Below are 20,161 nucleotides of genomic sequence, written 5' to 3' on the forward strand. Positions count from 1 at the left end.
TGTTCTTCCTCTATTACACATTCTTCATACACAATCTGAACCAGGTTTATGGGTGATAGACAACACCTCTGTGTTCAATGTGCACAGCATTCTCAGTGGATTCCCTGCAGCTCTGTGGGGAGTGCATATGTAGAGTATAGTACTACTGTGTAACAAAGTAAACCTGAGACAGATGAAATTAAAGTTTTATACATACCTGGGGCTTCCTCCAGCCCCCTTCAGGATAATCAGTCCCTCGTTGTCCTCCTCCACCACCTGGATCTTCTGCTATGAGTCCAGGTACTTGAGCCAGTCAGGCGTAGTGCGCATGCACACACTCCGCCGCCAGGAGCATACTACACCTGTGCAGCACTATTGCGCAGGTGCAGAATGTTCCTGGCTGTGGAAGCGGCATGTAGCCAGACTGCTCTGACTGGCTGAATTACCGGGACTCATAGCACAAGATCCAGGTGGCGGAGGAGGACAGAGATGGACTGATTGGCCTGAAGGGGGCTGGAGAAAGCCCCAGGTATGTATAACACTTTCCTTTTCATCCATCTCAGGTACCCTTTAATTTGTAGTCACCAAACCAAATTTTAACATATCAAATTATTTGATTTCATGAGCAAAGGGAGTGCATACATTTGCATAAATCAGCATCAATGCAGAATTATTTCCATCTCGTTGACCATCTCTATTAGTGACACGGCTACACATCAGGCTTTATTCTTACAGCATAGATGTTATTTAGTATATATAAGAGATTCCTGTGTACACATCATATATACAGTCACAATCAGATGTGTATATCTAACATTAAAAATACGGGGACTGCTTTATTGAAGCAGCACAAGTAACTAATTTTGATTGGTTTATTTCATTTTTGTGGACTGAACACAGCTATTACTGTATATATACTGTATATATACATTATTTTTAATGACTATTATCTGAGAAATAGAAAATTTTATCATATTTTCTATTTTAATTACAGTTACAAATTTATTAGGAGTCTGAGTCGGTGCATTTTTTCCCCAACTCCGACTCCAGGCACCCAAAACTGCTCCGACTCCACAGCCCTGAGTAGAATACCAGTAGACTTACTGATATTCTACAACCTGATTCATATTGTGAAATATTGAAAATTCACAATTTTTGCCGATATTTCACTATAACCTAACCTCTCCCTACTCCCTCACACAGAACCCTCCCATGGTGGTGCCTAACCCTAAGACCTTCCCCCTGGTGGTGCCTAACACTAAGGCCGGTCTCACTCTGCATATTGGTGGTGCGGTTCAGCAGCTGCCCGGCGACAAACAGGCCCTCGGGGGGAATACCGCTACTACGCGGTATCCCCCATCTGGCATCCAGCCAAGCAGGACGTGACGCTCACTTCCTGCCGGCCAAGCAATGACGTGCGCAGAAGCGTATTTCAAAAAGTACGCTTCTGCACATGCGCGACGTGCAAAACCTATACTAGTATACACACAAATTCACAGGAGGAGATACTAGTTGCTTGGCAGTTGGAAACAGCTGTTATTTCCACAATGCAATGAGGTTCACAGAAAAGGAAACTGTCAGGGCCACTGTCATGACATCACACTGTGGGAGGGGTTTCACCACAATATCAGCCATACAGACCCCCCCTGATGATTTATTAAAGAAAAGGAAAATATTTCTCAATGGAAAGGGGGTATCAGCTGCTAATTGGGATGAAGTTTAATCCTGTGTCACAGTTTTAACTGCTTACTTTTCTTCGCTGGATAAGCCAATATATACTCTGTACAGCGATGCGGAAAATGTCGGCACTATATAAATACTGAAATAATAATACTACATCTCTCAGGTCAGGTTTAGTGCAGTTTGCAGGAGTCTCGGATTCAGGTCAGACAATGAAGACAAGACAAACAGGAACTGTCACAGATGAAATACTTACATGTAGTACCGGCTGAGGTGGTGGAAGTGGGAAGTATGCAGTAACTCTGGATTCAGCAGCCGCAGAGATGCTGACAGCTCAGGGTGAAGAGATGATCTCCGTCCTGCACAAGATGGGGGGGGGGGGTCCGTGCTTCACGTCACCTCATGTGACTGAAAGGAGAAAAACAGAAGTGGTTTGGATTAGGATGACAGTGACACTCTGAGGCCCTTCAGCTATTGGGCAGCCAGTCCCAGCATGTCACACGCTGCAAACTAAACAGCTCCTCTTATCCCAGCAGCTGTCAGCGGCCACCGCCAGGGTAGCAGAACATCTGCAGCCAATGTGACGAGGAGGCTGGAGGCCAGCCAGAGAATTAGGGTGGAGGATAAAAATATCTCACGGAGGCATCCAGTCCAGCATATTATCCTCCTGCTCCATTGTAACCCATATGTATCTATAAAGCACTTAAAGCGGACCTGAACTCTTGCACAGGATAGAAGGAAAACACAGAGAAATGCACCCTGTATGTATTGAGAGTTTAGCCTGTCTAATTCCCCCTCATCTGTGACTAATCACAAGATGTAATTTAATCTGTCCTGTGTCACCATATACTCATTTGAAAGCACAGGGTGTTAACAAGTCGGCTCCCATGAAAGCAGGAAGTAGAAACAGTACAGATTTATTTATCAGCTATAACAAACGTTTTTCTTTAAAGGTTATTATGCTGTTGCTTATCTTTTAGAACAGAGAGGAAGTTCTAAATTCAGATTAGCTTTAAAGTGGATCCGAGGTGAACTTTTACACATTGCATAATTGTGTTCCTTTCCTATTGTTTATAGGGCATTCCTCAAGCCAAATACTTTGTTTTTGTTTTAATACTCTAATTCCCTATAAACTAAAAAAGCCCCGCCCACAGGTTTTCAGAGAGCCTTGGCAGTAGCAAGGGCTTATGGGAGCTCAGTCTGGGCAGGAGGAGGGGGAGGTGTTACTAGCCATTGATTTCAGAGGCAGAGGGGAGGAGGGGATCAGGTTTTTGCTCAAGATGCAGATAAGCCTGCCTCTGTGTGATGTTTACAAACAACATGGCTGCTGTCATTGTATCACAGGAAGAAATAATCATATTCTATTAAAGCTGTTTGTAGCTAGATTAGCTGTGTAAACTATCTAAACTTTAGATAAGATATTTAGACAAGTTACTTGTTATAGATAATTTTTCATCTCGGATCCGCTTTGGTGTCAAACTCAAATATAAAGTGAGCCTAAATTGAACACTGGGACCAAGTCACGGGCCAACCTCAATGTCTACTGGCCACCTTATAAACTACCAGGGCTGTGGAGTCGGAGTCGGGCAATTTTGGGTGCCTGAAGTCGGAGTCGGGAAAAAATGCAACGACTCCGACTCCTAATGAATTTTTAACTGTAATTAAAATAGAAAATATGATAAAATGTTCTATTTTTCAGATAATAGTCATTCAAAATAATGTATATATACAGTAATAGCTGTGCTTAGTCCACAAAAATGAAATAAACCAATCAAAATTAGTTACTTGTGCTGCTTCAATAAAGCAGTCCCCGTATTTTTAAGGTCAGATATACATATCTGATTGTGACTGTATATATGATGTGTACACAGGAATCTCTTATATATACTAAATAACATCTATGCTGTAAGAATAAAGCCTGATGTGTAGCTGTGTCACTAATAGAGATGGTCAACGAGATGGAAATAATTCTGCATTGATGCTGATTTATGCAAATGTATGCACTCCCTTTGCTGATGAAATCAAATAATTTGATATGTTGTTAAAATTTGGTTTGGTGACTACAAATTAAAGGGTAACTGAGACGGATGAAAAGTAAAGCTTTATACATACCTGGGGCTTCCTCCAGCCCCCTTCGGGCTAATCAGTCCCTCGCTGTCCTCCACCACCCGGATCTTCTGCTATGAGTCCTGGTAATTCAGCCAGTCAGCGCTGTCCGGCTGCATGCCGCTCCCACAGCCAGGAACATTCTGCACCTGCGCAATAGTGCTGCACAGGTGTAGTATGCTCCTGGCGGCGGAGTGTGTGCATGCGCACTACGCCCGACTGGCTCAAGTACCTGGACTCATAGCAGAAGATCCAGGTGGTGGAGAAGGACAACGAGGGACTGATTATCCTGAAGGCGGCTGGAGGAAGCCCCAGGTATGTATAAAACTTTAATTTCATCTGTCTCAGGTTTACTTTGTTACACAGTAGTACTATACTCTACATATGCACTCCCCACAGAGCTGCAGGGAATCCACTGAGAATGCTGTGCACATTGAACACAGAGGTGTTGTCTGTTTACAATCTCCTCATTCCCCTGCAGAGTACCTGCACATCATTTTTACATGTACCCACACTTACATTGGCTAGGGCCTGATAGATGTTCTTTGTTCCGGTTTGTACCTTTTACAAGTACTCTTACCAAGGACTAGTTTTAGTCTAAAGGGAATAAATATAGTAGTCTCCATATCCTTCTCACTTCAGTTGTCTTGTAAAATTCCTAAGCGTTGGCAGTTAAGAGACAAATTTCATGTTACATACTTTTAATCAACAAAATTGTAATATGCAAATTAGAGGAGTCGGAGTCGTGGGGTCGGAGTAATCCTAAACTGAGGAGTCGGGAGTTGGAGTCGGTGGATTTTTGGACCGACTCCACAGCCCTGTAAACTACCCTGGTGTCTAATGTCCAGACCACCTGCACGACTTAGATTTTTTTCCATGCCCCAACCAACTAAACGGCCAACTCATTTCCATACGTTGCATGCAAGGGAAATGATGCATTGCACAAAGTGGTCACATTAAAAACAAGCACGTCGTTCAAATGATGTTGTAGAATATGAGCCCCACACAGTCATGTTAGTTGATCCGCCAAACTAATCGGGCAAAGCACCTGTTACCAGTTACTAGCCTAGTCGTTTGCCAAGCGTACACATGTCCAAAAGACCAAAATCAGGCGACAATCAGGCAGTTCACTTGAGTGTGTGTGTATGCGGGCCTTAAAGAGGAACTCCAGTGAAAATAAAGTAATAAAAAAGTGCTTCATTTTTACAACAATTATGTATAAATGATTGAGTCAAAGTTTGCTCATAAAATATTTCCTCTCCCTGATTTACATTCTGACATTTATCACATGGTGACATTTATACTGCTGGCAGGTGATGTCAGTGGAAGGAGATGCTGCTTGCTTTTTTGGCAGTTGGAAGCAGCTATAAACAGCTGTTATTTCCCACAATACAATTTTGGTTCACAGACAGGAAACTGTCAGGATCATGGTCCTGACATCACACTGTAGGAGGGATTTCACCACAATATTAGCCATACAGAGCCCTCTGTTGATCTGTTTGAGAAAAGGAAAAGATTTCTCATGGGAAAGGGGGTATCAGCTACTGATTGGGATGAAGTTCAATTCTTGGTTACGGTTTCTCTTTAACACTGCTACTGCCTCCTGAGCACATCCCAGTGGCTGCAGCTCCCAAGCGCTTTGCGTCCAACAGGGGAATAGCGCTATACAAATGTTGGAATTACTATTCTCATGTGAGCAGGTAGCTGCCGCTTAAGGCCCATACACACGTCGAATTTTTACAAACGACGGATCGTTTGAACGTCCCGTCGTTCAGTCGTCCGCACGCCAAATCGGGCATGTGTACAGACTGTCGTTCGGGTGATAAGACTGGTCTTGAGCGATCCACCGGGCAGATCATTCAAAATCAGTCTTATCACCCGAACGACAGTCTGTACACACGCCCGATTTGGCGTGCGGACGACTGAACGCCGGGACGTTCAAACGACTCGTGGTTCGGAAAAATCCGACGTGTGTATGGGCCTTTAGGCAAGGACTATAAGTAATTCCCCACAAACCATGCATAACGTAGACTCTTCAGTAATTTAAAAGGATAAGGTAATGACCCCCTGCTGCCAGTCTGTGGAATTACTTTTATAGGCACATAAAAACAATGAGAACAAGCGGAAAAGTATTTGAGTAATCCTTGTAGTATAAAGGCTTGTACACACGTCTGACTGAAGCCAACGACGGGTCCGTCGGCACCACCCGCTGGGCGGGTTTTCAGCAGACAGTACAGCGTGTGTACAGTGTGTCGCTGGACTGATAAGGCTGTCCTGAGCGATCCGCCCGGCGGATCGTTCAGAAACAGCCTTATCAGTTCGCCGACAGACTGTACACACGCTGTACTGTCTGCTGAAAACCCGCCCAGCAGGTGGTGCCGACGGACCCGTCGTTGGCTTCAGTCAGACGTGTGTACGAGCCTTAAGGCTGCAGGCTTTTATCTTCTCAACAAAAGTGGTGTCTCCCTATAAAGCCAACCTGTAATGAGAAATCATGAAAGCTGGCATAGCTGTAAAACTGGCTATACATCAGGCGACTTGGCGGCCCATCATTGACCCATTCATTTATTAAAATTGGATAAAAAAAAATCGGTACCAAGTGTATGTCAGAACAACAATGCAACCAATTGGTAGAATTAATCGGTCGGACATGCTGCAAGTGGCAGTGGTGGTCGGTCGAGTGCGCGGTGAAAACAGCGAGCGAGCAACGAATGCAATGAAATCCTCTGCACTGTGTCCCCAATGTACGTGTTATGTGCGCGTTTATACATCACCTGTCCTGTGGTGCAGCACCTGTCCGTCATCTGAATCCACCCGCTCTTCCATAGCCGCATACACACTGCCGGCACGACAGGGTGTATGTGACGTCACACACGTCACACCAGCGGTGTGCTTGCTGGTATGAAAGAGCAGCAGATCTGAACGACGGTAGGGCACCACTACACAGGTTAGCTAATATATGAATGCACACAGCACATTTATACACTAGGCCACAGCGGCAAGGCAGCGAACTTGACCAATTCCCGAGAAATTTCATGCTGAATTTGATCGAAAATCGGTCTGCAGTGTATAGGCAGCTGACAGATCTCTCTCCGATCAGATAGAGATTTGTCTCTTGATCGAAACTGCCCATCATCACCTGATGTATGGCTACCTTAAAGCAGGAGGATCAGCCATACTATGCCAGGGAAAAAGAACACATATATAGATAGATAAATACTTGATCTACTTACATAAAACATGTAGTGTACTGTCCACGTTTTGATTTCAGTGAATTTCATAAAGTAAATGAACAGAATTCTGTTCCTGGTGGGAACCATGTCTTTTGCCCACAGTTTAGGCTAAATTCTGATGTCATTTCTTCCCTTTACTTTCTTTTCTTTTCTCCTCCAATTTCTGAGCCACCTCAGCCTTGCTTGTAAACACAAGTGAGCAGAGGATCATGTTTCAGATAGGCAGCTAGGCATGGAAATAAATGGAAGAGGAGGAATATATTATAGATAAAAAGAACCCCCAGCATGCAACTGTTTGGCACTGGCTATTAACCTTCCTGGTGGTAAGCCGCGCAGGAGGTTTTCTCAGGCCCTGCTGGGCCGATTTGCACAATTTTTTTTTTGCTGCACGCAGCTAGCACTTTGCTAGCTGCGTGAGCACACCGATTGCCGCCCCCCCCCCAGACCCCTTGAGCAGCCTTGCCTATCAGCACCAGGCAGCGCTGAGAGGTGGATCGGGACTCCCAATGACGTCACGACATCAGTGATGTCATCCCGCCCCGTCGCTATGGCAACGGGGGAAGCCCTCCAGGAAATCCCGTTCTTGGAACGGGATTTCCTGATCGCCAAAGGCTATCATGTAGCAAGTCCTAGGTTCGCTACATGATTTAAAAAAAAAAAAAAAAAAAAAAAAAAACGGCTCCGCTGCCCCCTGACGGTTTTTAATAGGCTGCCAGGGAGGTTAAAAAGCCAGTGCTCCTAAAGTATGTGATAACTCCAAATCATAACAGCAGAAAAAAAGTTCTGAATGCAGGATTAGCATCTTTATCACTTAATACACTCAGACCAGTTGCTGTTGAAATTTGATTTTTATGGTGACAATCCTGCTTTAAGAGAACGCTACATACTGGGACTCAAAAGCATATCCCAGTATCTGGGATCTTGAGAAATCCTGCAGGTGCGACTTAATGTGATAGACACCTCTCCACCGAGCGCTACCAAGTGCCCAGCTGGTGAACGGGAGCAGCCGGCCACACAAAGAGGTGAAAGAGGCCACACAATTCAAATTCAGCAAGTGTTTTTTTTTTTCTTTTTCCTTCCTTGGCTTGCTGATTTTTACCTATATATTGTGCTTACTTGCCTACGAAGAAAAGCAAACACTGCGACTGTAGATACACTTTAAAGTTCAGCTAAGGTCATTACACCCCTTCTATTTGCTATACAGTATGTAAACAGAGTAGCTGATTATGGAGGCCTACTGACCTCTTCCTTCCATAAATGTTTGCTGGGCATACACGGTTAGATAGTTCTTATCAATTGAGCTGCTGATGGCTCGATTGATAAGATCCAACCTGTCCGATCAAGAAGCGCCTGCGGGGACGAGCGGGAAGCGATCCGCGCGGACGAGCGGTGACGTGCTGGTTCGATACCGGCGCATAAACGAAGCGTGTATGCCCAGTATTATGCTGGGCATACACGCTTCATTTATGCGCCAGTATCGAGCCAGCGGCTCAATGCCGGCGCGTCACCATTCTTCCGCGCGGATCGATTCCTGCTCGTCCCCACGGGCGCTTCTCATCAGCGCTTCGTTTTTTTTTTATTGTCCGCCCGCGGGGATCGAGCGCAGTATCGATCCGCCGCGGTAATCGGACAAGTTGGATCTTATCAATCGAGCCATCAGCGGCTCGATTGATAAGAACTATCTAACCGTGCATGTCCAGCAAACGTCTAATACTTAACAGGGCTGTGGATTTTGTACAAAAATCATCAGACTCCGACTCCTCAATTTATTAAATCAATGACTGACTCCAACTGTCCAAAATTGCGCCGACTCCGACTCCACAGCCCTGGTAGTCATATGTCTATCCAATCCAATAGGTCTATGTATGTATCGTGTAGTGTACGTATCGTAGTCTGGGGCTAATTTTAGGGGGAAGCCAATTAACTTATCTGTATGTTTTTGGGATGTGGGAGGAAACTGGAGTGCCCGAAGGAAACCAACACAGACACGGGGGGAACAAACAAACTTCTTGCAGATAGCGCCCTGGCTGGGATATGAACCAGTGACCAAGCGCTAACCACTACGTCACTCTGCTATCATGCTATCCGTAATCTGCCAAACACGTGTACCTTGAATGGAATGATCGTTAGTTATCGTTCTATAGAAATCACTAACACCGACTACTGTCCAAACTGATAACGATTCTTGGCCACCCCATCGTTCCGTGTTTGTTTTCGAGCGATGTCAGTCGAGGCGCGCGCGTGTGCGGACAATCAGAGCACCACTCAGGGGTCCCAGCTATCTGCACCCCTCCAAACTATGGTGAGGTACTACCAGAGCCAGCATGGCCCAGTGCAGAGGTTATGACTTCAGTCTCTGACACACACACACACATCTGCACCCCTCTGATCTATGGCGAGGAACTACAAGAGCCAGCATGGCCCAGTGCAGAGGTTATGCCTTCAGTCTCTGACACACACATCTGCACCCCTCCGATCTATGCTGAGGAACTACAAGAGCCAGCATGACCCAGTGCAGAGGTTATAACTTCAGCCTCTGACACACATCTGCACCCCTCTGATCTATGGTGAGGAACTACAAGAGCCAGGATGGCCCAGTGCAGAGGTTATGCCTTCAGTCTCTGACACACAGATCTGCACCCCTCTGATCTATGGTGAGGTACTACAAGAGCCAGCATGGCCCAGTGCAGAGGTTATGCCTTCAGTCTCTGACACACAGATCTGCACCCCTCTGATCTATGGTGAGGAACTACAAGAGCCAGCATGGCCCAGTGCAGAGGTTATGCCTTCAGTCTCTGACACACAGATCTGCACCCCTCTGATCTATGGTGAGGAACTACAAGAGCCAGCATGGCCCAGTGCAGAGGTTATGCCTTCAGCCTCAGACACACATCTGCACCCCTCTGATCTATGCTGAGGAACTACAAGAGCCAGCATGGCCCAGTGCAGAGGTTATAACTTCAGCCTCTGACACACATCTGCACCCCTCTGATCTATGGTGAGGAACTACAAGAGCCAGCATGGCCCAGTGCAGAGGTTATGCCTTCAGCCTCTGACACACACATCTGCACCCCTCTGATCTATGGTGAGGAACTACAAGAGCCAGCATGGCCCAGTGCAGAGGTTATGCCTTCAGTCTCTGACACACACATCTGCACCCCTCCAATCTATGGTGAGGAACTACAAGAGCCAGCATGGCCCAGTGCAGAGGTTATGCCTTCAGTCTCTGACATACAGATCTGCACCCCTCTGATCTATGGTGAGGAACTACAAGAGCCAGCATGGCCCAGTGCAGAGGTTAGGACTTCAGCCTCTGACACACACATCTGCACCCCTCTGATCTATGGTGAGGAACTACAAGAGCCAGCATGGCCCAGTGCAGAGGTTATGCCTTCAGTCTCTGACATACAGATCTGCACCCCTCTGATCTATGGTGAGGAACTACAAGAGCCAGCATGGCCCAGTGCAGAGGTTAGGACTTCAGCCTCTGACACACACATCTGCACCCCTCTGATCTATGGTGAGGAACTACAAGAGCCAGCATGGCCCAGTGCAGAGGTTATGACTTCAGTCTCTGACACACACATCTGCACCCCTCTGATCTATGGTGAGGTACTACAAGAGCCAGCATGGCCCAGTGCAGAGGTTATGGATTCAGTCTCTGACACACACATCTGCACCCCTCTGATCTATGGTGAGGAACTACAAGAGCCAGCATGGCCCAATACAACCACTACTCAAAACAGAAGTTATGTTTAGTCTCTGCCCCATCCCCCACACACGGCATGCTGGGAGTAGTAGTGCTCCCCCCCCCCCCATAACGCCCTCACTCACCGGCAGAGGCGTCTGTGCAGTGTGCAAAGCGGTTTCGGGGCCCTCCAATCTATTATCCCCCTTCGTCACCCACCGACTATTCTCCTGTCACTTCCGCTCAGCCCGCAGCCATCTTGCTACTCCTCAGTCATGTGATCATTGCTGACCTCAGCGCCGGCCCCGCCCACAGCCATGTGATCACCCTGCACGGCTCACCGCAATGCCCCGCCCACAGCCATGTGACCGCTCTGCCCCTGCTGCCCTGGGCTGAATATGCAATATACAATAGGTGCTGCCTATTCTTTATGATTGTACTGTATATACATGTGTGATATGTATTTGTAGTGTACAAATAGTATTTTATACAAAATGTATATAAAGTTATATGGACACACTGGCTTACATAGATGTTCAGTGCACATAATAAAAGGGTATCTGAAGCAAAAAATAAATAAATAAAACTAAAGTGGATCTGAACACAGGACTTCCTCTCTGCTGTAAAAGATAAGCAGCAGCATAATAACTTTTAAAGAAAAACATGTGTTACAGCTGATTTAAATCCTGCAATAGATCTGCAGTGTGTCTACTTCCTACTTTCATGGAAGCAGACATTCCTGTGTTTACAAATAAGCTGCTCTGCCGAGGCATCCAGCTGACACAGCTGAGAGTTCAAGTTATCAATTGTGATTAGTCACAGATGAGGGGGAATTAGACAGGCTAAACTCTAAATACATATGGGGTGCATTTCTCTGTTTCCCTTCTGTCCTGTGCAAGAGTTCAGGTCCTCTTTAAAAGGGGGGCCTCTGTACAGTCCATAGGCTTCCACCATCCTCCTCATTCCTACCAATCCAGCACTGGGACCCTCTGAACATATTTAACAAGGGCTTGTCGCTTCTCGCTGCACGTTCTCCCTCATGTAAGAGCACAACTGCACTGCACAGGTGCAGATATACATGTAACTGACCTCATACACATTTGGGTGGCTGCAATGAAGAGGGTCTCAGTTTGCAGCGGTGGGGTGAAGCAGAGGCGGGACAAGGTCCTTCAGCACCCAAGGCTGAGACAGCAAAGAGCGCCAGTAGCCGTTACACACTGATTGCTATTACACTAAGAGGTGCCCCAGGGCCCACAACACCTTAATCTCTACTTATCTGGCTTGCAGTCGCTGCCATGTATCCCCTTTTCTTATTTCTTTCTGCTTCAAACACAATTGGGAATGACAGCTGAATGAATTGTGCGCCCCCTCCTACACTGCGCCCTGAGGCTGGAGCCTCTCCAGCCTCTGCCTCGGCCCGGCCCTGGGGTGAAGGAGGATCAGAGGTGTGGTAAGTGAAAACTCCCCGCCCCCCAAGTTTGCTTTCATCACTTCACCACCAGGGGGTTTTCCCCTTATGGACTTGAGCAATTTTCATCTTTCAGCACCCCTCCCATTAATTCCCCAATAACTTTATAACTACTTATTACACTGAAATAATCCATACCTTGTTTATTGTGCCACCAATTAGGCTTTCTTTGGGTGGTACATTTTGCTAAGAATTACTTTATTCCAAATGATTTTTAACGGGCGTAATAAGAAGAAAAATATCATTATTTCTCAGTTTTTGGCCATTATAGTTTTAAAATAAAATGTGCTACTACGGATAAAACCCACACATTTTATTTGAACCTTTTGTCCCGGTTATTAAAATATGTCCCTAGTACAATATATGGCGACAATATTTTATTTGGAAATAAGGTTGTGTGGTTTTTTGTTTTTTTTTCTGTTTTGCATCCGTCACTAATTACAAGCCCTTATTTGCAAAAAAAAAAAATAGTAAGATGCCCTCAAGAGATAGATATTTAAAAAAAAGTTGAGTCCCTAAGGTAACATTTATGTGTTTTTTTTTAAATGTCTTTTTTTTTGTTTTGTTTATTTTTTATAACTATGGGAGAATGGGGGAAGTAAAGGGTTAATTTTAGAAAGTGAAGACGCAAATTTACACTGCTGAAGTCCTGCGAGGTGTAGATATATCGTCTCAAATACAATAAGTGGTTAAAGTGCACCTGAACTGAAGATAAAACCATGATGTTGCTAAAACCTGGGGCTTCTTCCAGTCTCCATAATCTCCATGGCCTCTAAACTTCGTCCGGCCACCACTCTATTTCCGGCTTCGCACAAGCTCTGTTCACTTGCACGCTCTCTCCATCCACCCTCCTGAACGGCTGTGCATAGCAGGATCGTCCTGGTCCCTGGACATGTGCATGTACAATGCCGTGTCCACGAGGGGCAACAGGCAAAGCTGAGGATTCACAAAAATTAAAGAGACTCTGTACCAAAAAAAAAGATACTTACCTCGGGAGCGGGAAGCCTCAGGGTCCCAATGAGGCTTCCCCCTCCCCTGTAGCTACAGGCAATCCAGCGCTGGCTCCCCCTGAAGCTTCCCGCAATCCTCCCTCCACAAGCCTGACAAGGCTTGCTATATTTACCTTCCCGGCTCCAGCAGGGGCGCTGTTGCAGCTCTCAGCACGGAGATAAGCAGAAATAGCCGATCTCTGTTAGGTCCGCTCTACTACGCAGGTGCAGAAGACTTGTGCCTGGGCTAAGAGCGGACCAACAGCGATCGGCTATTTCCGCCTATCTCCGAGCGGAGAGCCAATATTGCATCTGCGCTGGAGCCGGGAAGGTAAATATTTACATCCCCGCTATTTGGAGGGGCCCAGCGAGACTGCCATGGGACACAGGAGTACGGGGGAAGCCTCAATAGGATCCGGAGGCTTCCTCCACCCGAGGTGAGTACCCCCCAGGGGAACTTTTAAGGGAGACTGGAAAAAGCCAGCCCTAGGTATGGCCTCATCTTTTATATTTTATTTTTCAGTTTAGGTACCCTTTAAACCAAGAATACAGTCCATTATTTATATCTGCCATGTTATGCTGGATCTGGTGCATGAGGAACCGCAGGCAACACACAGCAATTTTACCGGTCCTAACCCCAGAGGAAGGAGAGGGGGTGTCAGTGGTCTTCACTGTATGAAGTGGCTGGATAGTGTAACTCTGCCTTTGACATGGGAGACCAGGGTTTGGATCCTGGCTAGGGTCAGTACCTATTCAGTAAGGAGTTCAAGGCAAGACTCCCTAACACTGCAGGGTGGCCTCTTGACTGGAGCATGACCCTAGCGGCTGCAGCTCTTGAGCGCTTTGGGCCCAACAGGAGAAAAGTGCTATACAAATGTTAGTATTATGATGTTATATGGTACATAAGAAGCTGGCAACAATAATCTATATTTATAAGTGTATGGTATGAATATTTACTAAAATGCTTGTGTTTTTTTTTTTGGGGGGGGGGGTGTTAAAATGGAATCCTGTATAATAAAACAGCTGTGTCTCTGCGTCCTCTGTCCCTGTGTTTGGCGTACTGCACATGCACGGATTGCAGGCGGACTTGGGACAGCAGAGATTGGGTGCAGGTGGGCCTGCATGCGTGTGTGGCGTGGCGTGTGGCGTGACATAAAGTACTTACTGAATGACTGTATACAATGAATGGCGCCAAAAGTATAAGATTAGATTAAATGAGCTTAAAAACCAACTTAAATGGCAAAATTGAAGGAGGAAGTAGTGGTCTTACCTCCCTCAAGCAGACACGACAACGACTGCGATTCAGACAGTCAAACACATTTATTAGGAACTCCAAAAAGAAATGCAACGCGTTTCGCAGGTTCAACCCCGCTTCATCAGGCAATATAGGGAGGAGTATCAAACAATCTGCACAAGGATTCAAATTAAGCGCCTCTGTTACTGAATTACTGCCTTGGTACAATCCTGGAGAGTTGCGGTAAGCAGCACACACCCTCTGTAACAACCCGTACAGAATGTCTGCAGCTGTTGTCTTCACTGTGACACTGAGAAATAATCATCATGTGATTTTTATTTCTGCAGGACTTAGATAAGAGCTCACATGTAATTTATTACACTCTCTCTACTCCTTCCGCTAGTTTCACAGCGGGACATTGCTTTGCAATGCGCTAATGCTGGGAATACACCATACCATTTTCTGTTAGCTTTTCTGTTAAGAGGCCCATACACTGAGCCGATTAGCGGCCAGTCAATCGATCGAAATCGATCACAAATCGGTTGATCGATCGATCGATTTGTGGCCGATTTCGATCGATTTCAATCGATCTCAGATGCTGGAAAATCTAGGTCAATCTGATGAGATTGCTTATCATTTTGCATTGGACCTAATGGAAATCTGATGGCAAAAAAATGCCATCAGATCGATTTTCAATAGATTTCATACTGAAATCTATTGGAAATCTGTTCCTAGTAAAAAAATGTTCCTAAACGCATCAGATAGATCCGAAATCTATCTGATGATCTATCTGCTGCTAATCTAACAAGTGTATGGCCACCTTTAAGGGGCCCATACACTTAACGATTTTCCCGCCCATATACAGCAGATTCGATCACTGTGATTGAATCTGTTGTGAAATAGTTGCGCAAACGGTGACTGAACGATCGATTTTCGTCCTAAATCGATCGTTCCCGTCGATCCGTCCATGCGGAAGATTTCGCTCGCTCGCCAGCGGGTCGGGAGTGCGTCGATAGCGGTGTTCCTATGTCCGACGACCGTCTCTAGTGGCAATACATTACCTGATCCGCCGGCGCGTGTCCCCTGGTCTCCACTGTCCCTTCTTCGCGCTAGGCTCCGGCTGGCTTCACTTACTTCCTGTCCCGACAGGAAGTTTAAACAGTAGAGCGCCCTGGGGGGCGGCAGCTGGCCATATTGTGAATCAGTTTCATAGTGAAATCGATTCACAATCTGTTTGCAGTAAAGGCAGCCATACGATCCCTCTCTGATCAGATTCGATCAGAGAGATCTGTTGGTCGATCTGATGGCAAATCGACCAGTGTATGGCCGCCTTTAGATTTACCTGCCAGATAGATAATTTCCAACATGCTGGAAATTATGTATCTAATGCTGGGAATACACAGGTCGATTTTGCCGCTCGATTTCGCACCCAATCGTTTTCCGTGCTCGATTATGCGGGCGATTTTCTTATCTTCCATTTGTTTTTCTTATCTTTTCCCATTGTTCCCTATGCAAAATCGAGCGCGGAATAGATCGAGCGGGAGATCGGACATGTCGGAAATTATCAATCGAGCCATCTAAATGGCTCAATATCGAGCCCTGTATTCCCAGCATAACCATCTATCTGTCTAGCAATTAGCCATTGTTCTACTCAGCAGGAGATAACCAGAAGACAATGCACCAGAGATAATGACCAGTCTCTACAGAAAATAAGCTAATTACAGGAAAGGCCCATACACACGTCCGTTTTTTGCGGGCGGAATGCTCAAACTGACTCTTATCACGCGAACGACAGTCTTTACACACGCCCGATTTAGCGGGCGAATGACTGAACGACGGGTTGTTCAAACGACCCGTCGTTCGCAAAAAACGGACGTGTGTATGGGCCTGAAGGCCTCTTTCACAGTGTGACGTTAAAGTCGCACGTTATAAAATTTTATAACGCAGACTAAAGGTGCGTACACACGCACTACAGCAGCCAACGACGGGTCCGTCGGCACCTCCCGCTGGGCGGACTTTCAGCAGACTGTAGTGCGTGTGTATGCAGTCGGCGGACTGATAAGGCTGTTCCTGAATGATCTGCCCGGCGATTGATCAGGAACAGCCTTATCAGTCCGCCGACAGTGCATACACACGCACTACAGTCTGCTGAAAACCCGCCCAGCAGAGGTGCTGATGGACTCGTCGTTGGCTGCTGTAGTGCGTGTGTACGCACCTTAACGCACAGCAATGCAAAGTCTGTGCGACATTCACAGTGCACACGTTGCGTTTGTGTGTAACATGTAGCGTTATTAGAAAGTGCTGCTTGATGTGCGTTATACACATTATTAGCTGCGTTGGATTGTTTGCACATGCTCAGTAATGACCTGGAAGCATACTTTTCATTGCCTGTATTTTCTACTGTATCTGCTGTATGCGTTGGTAACGCTGCGTTGCGACTGGAACTCCAGTGAAAATAATGTAGTAAAAAAAGTGCTTCATTTTTTACCATAATTATGTATAAATGATTGTCAGTGTTTGCTCATTGTAAAATATTTCCTCTCCCTAATTTACATTCTGACATGTATTACATGGTGACATTGTTACTGTGGCCAGGTTATGTAGCTGCTCCTAGCTGTTTTGGCTGTTACAGACAGCTGTAAACAGCTAATTCCTGTCTGTGAACATTGTTACATTGTGGCAGTTTGCCCAGAGTACCGCGGTACTCAGAGCTTCTTGTGGGAGGGGTTTCAGCACAAAATCAGTCATACAGCGCCCCCTGATGGTCTGTTTGTGAAAAGCATTATATTTCTCATGTAAAAGGGGGTATCAGCTACTGATTGGGATAAAGTTTAATTCTAGGTTGGAGTTTCTCTTTAACGTCACATCAAACCGCAACGTCCCACTGTGAAAGTAGCCTAAATCTAACAGAAAATCTCACGGAAAAATCTAACAGAAATTTGTATGGTGTATTCCCAGCATTATATCGTACACAAGAAGCATCAAAAAACATTTGAGGTGGCATGCAATGTATCCCAGGGGAGGAGGAAACTGATCAATCTGCGCTTTGATGGCTAACGTAGTGAGCTTCTAGCAACGCACTGCATGTTCTGCGGTGTAACAACTGGATCAACTGATGAGGATTGCGCTGCTCACAGACTTTGAATCGAAAAACAGATACTCGCCTATGGAGAGGGAAGGCTCTGGGTCCTATGGTTCACTATGAGCTTGCTGGGTAATTGGTTAGATTGGTATGACTGAAGTCATTGTGGTAGCACACTTATGATGGGAGTACACAATTAGTTTTTTTGGCAGATTAAAGGCTCATTCACACTATAAGCGTTTTTGCCTTTTTTGTTTTTTCAAGCGCAGGCGATTTTCAAAATCGCCCTAAAAATGCTTGTGCAATGATTACCTACGAGAGAGTTCACATCTGAGCGGTTCGTTTCCGATCCAAGCGTTGCATGGGCCATTTTTGAGGTGATTCTGCCTCAATGGAAGGTATATGAAAACGCAAAACGCTCACAAAATCACTTTGTGCAGCGATTCTGTTCACGTTTTTAAGAATAAATACATTGTATTTATTCTTTTCCGGGTCAAAGATTTCACTTCCTGACTTACGTCAGGGAGCGAATTAAAAAAAAACGCTCTGGAAAAGCGCTTAGAAAAGCGCTTTTTAAAAAACGCACTGCCCACCCAAGCCCCGGGAGACGCTAAAAAAAAAATTGCACAAAAACGCAAAACGTTTGGGTTACCGTTTTTAGGTGTGAGTGAGGCCTTACTGGCTGATTGATTTTTTTTTCGATCGTTTTTTCTGATCAATTTTCCAATCATTTTTCGATTGATTTCTATTCACTTCTATGATAAAAGCGATCAGAAAACAGATCGGACCTGTCGGAAATGATCTATATCGAGCATCTATCTGCCAGAAAAAAAGTCATGGTGTATTCCCAGCATTTAGCGCTGTGATTAGGGAGATAGAATTTTTAGCATGGAGATCTAGCATCAGGCTATATATCAGTCACTGAGACTGGACAGCACTGCTGTTGTCTGCTGATAGCAGTAATCTCCCAGCCACAGGCTGCCCTATCTCCTGCACAAAGCCTCTGCAGGGGGAGATGCTGGCAGCAGCACAGCAGGGGGCACATCTACTCCAGGGGTCCTGTGTGACAAGGACAGCAGACAGGATGAGGAGACGGAGAGGACAGTCGGAGCCGACCGCAGAGACCCTGAAGAGGAGACGTTTGGAATGGGAAAGCTGGGAGGTGAGAAGTTATTACTCAACAGAAGTCAACTGGACCTGAACTCAGAACGTCCTCTCTGCTCTAAGGGTTCGTTTCCACGGCTGCGGAAATCGGGGCTGAATCTGCAGAGTTTCCCCGCAAGCAAGTTGCACAAGGAAACTCTGCCATAGGGGATAATGCTGCAGCCATCCGAATCACTTGCCTTAGCGATTCGCCCGACATTGCAGCACTTTTTTTCGTGCGGGAGGCAGCGTATTCCATAGCCGTGCATGGTACAGCTTCTGGGATTTGTACTCGCAGACCAGGAAGTGCAGTCGCGCGCTACAGCTAGTGAAAACGAGCCGTGAGACTTTGTTTGCATCTAAAATCGAAATCGTTGATTCGATTGTTTGCTCGCTTTTTTCCCCCTCCCAGTGCTCCACTGCACGTTACAATTTTGTACAAAGCGTTTTTGTAAGCGCTTTTGCAGAGCGATTCCGTTTTTTAACTTCCTTTAAGGAAAATGAATAAATAAAATGTATTTATTCATAAAGGGTGAAAACGCAATCGCTGGATAAAGCATTTTGTGAGCGTTTTGCGTTTTTCCTATACCTGCCATTGTAGCAAAATCGCCCACGAAAATGGTACATGCAGTGCTTTGCTTAGCGGAAAGCGAACGAAACGCGCTGATATAAACTGTCCCATAAGAAATTGCACAAGCGCTGTAAAGGCATTTTTAGAAATCGCAGGTGCTCAAAAAAACCCAGCAAAACTCCCAAGCTGTGGACAAGTCCTAAAAGATACACAACAGCATAACCTTCAGGGCTCATTCACACTATGTGCTGCGCTGTCAGTTCTGACGCCACGCACAGTGTACGATCCACGTGGCAACATGAAAATCCATAGACTGTCATGTCACCATTCACATTACAGGTGTGCGTTCCCTTGTGTTACGATGTAACGCTTCTGGGAACATCTAATCGCACAATGCACACATTCTCCTTATGGGTTGGCTGCCGACGTCTGCGCTCCTAGCGCACCACAACGTGTATTCTGTGCGATGGCCACACGATGGCAACGCATGCATGAAATCACGTTCGTGTATGCGCTCTGTAGTGTGATTGAGCCCTTAAACAAAAAAACATTTCTTTGTTACAGCTGATAAAAATCCAAAAATAAATCTGCAGTATTTCTACTTCCTGATTCATGGAAGCAGACATATTGTTATCCTCCTGTGCTTTCAAATGGGCTTATCTGCCATCTCTGCCATAGCAGTCATGTGATGTGACACAGGGGAGTGATCAGATTACAACTTGTGATTAGACACAAATGAGGGGGAATTAAACAGGCTAAACTCTCTAAATACACACAGGGTGTATTTCTCTGTGTTTTCTTCTGTCCTGTGCAAGAGTTCAGGTCCACTTTGAAGGGAACCCGAGGTAAGAGGGATTTGGAGGGTGCTATATTTATTTCCTTTTAAAAAAATACCAGTTGCCAGGCAGTCCTCTCTTCTAGCCATTTACCCTGAACAAGCATGCAGCAGATCAGGTACTCTGATGCAGCTGACTCAGGATTCGATGGA

At 45.8% G+C, this 20,161-nt stretch overlaps 1 protein-coding gene across 3 annotated transcripts in view; it reads right to left on the bottom strand.

Annotated features, from left to right (window-relative positions):
• SPNS1 (SPNS lysolipid transporter 1, lysophospholipid) overlaps window positions 1–20,161 on the bottom strand; it is a 129,071-nt gene that overhangs the window by 64,480 nt on the left and 44,430 nt on the right. Inside the window, exons 1-2 of one of the 3 annotated variants that reach the window (XM_068243743.1) lie at window positions 10,833–10,965; window positions 1,916–2,067 (exon numbers count right to left, since the gene is read on the bottom strand). The exons of 1 other annotated variant lie outside the window; for it this stretch is intronic. The gene's annotated coding sequence lies outside the window, so the exon portion shown is untranslated. Of the gene's footprint in view, window positions 1–1,915; window positions 2,068–10,832; window positions 10,966–20,161 lie in introns of those variants that run through there. One more of the 3 variants, XM_068243745.1, reaches the window with a different exon arrangement.

The sequence above is a fragment of the Hyperolius riggenbachi genome, chromosome 7 (assembly GCF_040937935.1).
Source record: "Hyperolius riggenbachi isolate aHypRig1 chromosome 7, aHypRig1.pri, whole genome shotgun sequence".
Taxonomy (NCBI): Eukaryota; Metazoa; Chordata; class Amphibia; order Anura; family Hyperoliidae; genus Hyperolius; species Hyperolius riggenbachi.